Raw genomic sequence first — 2,748 nt, forward strand, 5'->3', positions numbered from 1 at the left:
TACAACCACAGAGAGATGGTCTACAAGACCTCCCCCTCCCTCAGAGAAGAGAAACAAGGCCTGGTCCGCAAATCGAGCCGAAGCACAAAGAGTTAAGAGGCCCGGGGGCAAGGCACTCGGCCAAAACTCCTGAAACTCGGAACGAGCACAACATGCACTATCACCGAGCGCTCAATCAATGACGTTTGAGTCTTAAGGTCGGTCAAAAATGGGGTGTCTACAGGGTGGAAGGCACATCATCTGATAAAAGTAGTAGAGTAAACAAACTCCTGAATCTTTCCCAGTCAAATGTTTTAAATAGGTATTCTTCATATCCTTTAGAGGAGAGGCTTGGAGAAAGTGATATCTCAGCTAGTATCAGTTCAAGATTCAGATGTGATTCACAGAGAAATCCTGAAATTGAAGATAGAGGATTGCAACAAAAGAGCAATGGTACATTAGAGCAGGCTAGCTCTGTTGATGCAGTATTAGTCAAAGACGAAGGCAATCCTATAGATGATGAAAGAGGTCAAGTGCTCCAAACTGCACAAGTGGCTATGAATATGATTGATGTGACCATGCCTGTTACTCTAACTGAAGAACAAAAGCAGAAGGTATTGCATTATTAGTTGCATACTGGTCTTCAATATATTGTATTTCAGTTAATAATGGTTAGTTTTACATGCTCTATATGTTGTGTACATAAAATGAAATATGAAACCATGAAACCAGTAGCAGTTCTATATTTTTCAGTTAATGCTTAAACATTTTTTATTGTTAACTAGTTTCATATCATGTCATTATTTTTTCCCCCTATATCTATAGAAATCATTGTAGGTTAAGTGTTGCAATTTTTTTTTTTTTGTATTATCGTAGTGTGCTTCAAAATTATTCATGTGGTGGTGAGAATGACTATCTGGCACTTTTGAACTCCTTGGTGCCAGTATCTTTTTCCTTGAAAGAAATTATTTTCATTGTTGTGATATTGGTCAAATGGCTGATGTAGAGTTGTATAGATAGGTGCTAGAGAGTGCTACCCTTATGGAGAAAAATTAAAATAAAGTTTGTTTCTCTCTCCTTGTATGATGCTTCCATGTTGTGGTGTGAGATTCTGCTTGGCATTTCATTCGGATGAGTTCATAAATAAAATTTGTCTATTTGTTTTTCAAGGTGTAGGGATTCTAGGTAATAATAATTATGAAGAATCACCTTGTTGAACTCGAAATTATCTCATAAATACTGTTATGAGCTATTTAAGAATGTCTCATGTCTTAATGAATTTCCTTTGATATACTTGCATATTTGGATCCACAGGACTTGGTATAAAATGATTTTGTGGGCTACTTGATGGATAAAGTATAGCATTTAATTATGCTATCAAAAAATTATAGAACTTGTATCACAATTTTTTTGTCATTTGTGTCTAGGTCCTAATGGCTATGGTCCAAGGAGAGACAGTTGTGAAAGCTTTGCAAGATGCCTAATTTATGTGCTTCACGTATCAATAATCTTTCTCCTAGTTATCTTTCTCCCTCCCTCAAATTATAGCTTTGTGAAGCAGCTCAAGTAGTAAAGGTGGATTCTTCCAAGGTTGATGAGAGCAAAGGAAGAAAACACAAGCATCTGGTGAGTTACATTGTCCAACAGTGTTTGACAACTTTTGAAATTAAATTTTACTTCATTTTATATCTCTCTCCTCTTCTTTTGGTCCACCTCCTCCTCCTCTAGCCACTACCACCTAGGGGTGTAAACGGTTTGGTCAGGAGTGAGGGAAAATTTAGCACTGAATTGGAATTTTCAATTTTGTTGATTGAAGAACTGAATCAAACTGCATGCTACGGTTTGGTTTTGTTGGTTTGGTGTAGATGAGGGATTAACATGAGATTTTAAAGGGTTTTATAAAAGCTTGTAGAATCCCACATTGGTAATAAATAAAGAAAAATAGTGAAAGTTGTTCTATAAATGCATCTCTGTCTAATTTTTATTACAAAATGTGTATTGTTAGTCAGTTAGCTTCTAATGTTCAAAAGATTAAAATATAAAGTATTAAAATAAATATATTGGTTTGTTCGAGTTTGTATCGGTGTAGAAATTTTCAAAATCAAAATTTCAGTTGGGCTTGGCAGGTGGTTCTATTCTATTCTGTCTTTTTCACACCCCGCACCACCTCTACTACTACTATTACTATTATCATTGATATTATTATCTGAATTATAATAGCATGATTTGATTTATTGGGCATCTCTCTCTCTCTCTCTCTCTCTCTCTCTCTCTCTCTCTCTCTCATTGGTTGTACCTACTCTGTAGGAAGCTTATTTGCATATACAGTTTCCTGAAGGTGCTTGGTGGTTGTCTCTCTATTGGTGAGTCGGTTATAATTTTGAGATTGTTGTTGAACAATGCCTTATGTTTCTATATGATGAGATTCGCCTTGCAACTGCTGTAGCTGTTTGAACACAGAATTATTAGAATCTATTATTGTTTAGTTCTGCAACTAGAAAATTCCAGTAGTGGCTAACTGGTAGTCTCAATTCACTATGAATTTATACTTGATATTTGATTTGTTCCCTGCAACATTTTACAACCTTAGCAATTTATTTTGAAGGGCTTATCCAGGACAATTTATCTTGATTTGTGCCAGTTGAGGGGATTCAAGGATTTGAAGTGTATGTTACAGAAGTGTGTTTCACATAGTAATTAAATTAACAGAGTTGTCAAATTTATCTTTTTCATTACCAATCTTATTGTGAAATAAGCCAACTCATTTTA

General features: G+C 35.4%; 1 long non-coding RNA gene across 1 annotated transcript; it reads left to right on the plus strand.

The window, feature by feature from the left end:
* Positions 1-858: 858 nt before the first annotated feature.
* Positions 859-2,340, plus strand: LOC114299847 (uncharacterized). Its single transcript, XR_014328820.1, has 2 exons — positions 859-1,605; positions 2,287-2,340. It is a non-coding gene; the product is annotated as an uncharacterized LOC114299847 (long non-coding RNA).
* Positions 2,341-2,748: the final 408 nt, after the last annotated feature.

This window comes from Camellia sinensis, chromosome 5, assembly GCF_055761805.1.
Source record: "Camellia sinensis isolate YWXY chromosome 5, ASM5576180v1, whole genome shotgun sequence".
Classification (NCBI taxonomy): domain Eukaryota; kingdom Viridiplantae; phylum Streptophyta; class Magnoliopsida; order Ericales; family Theaceae; genus Camellia; species Camellia sinensis.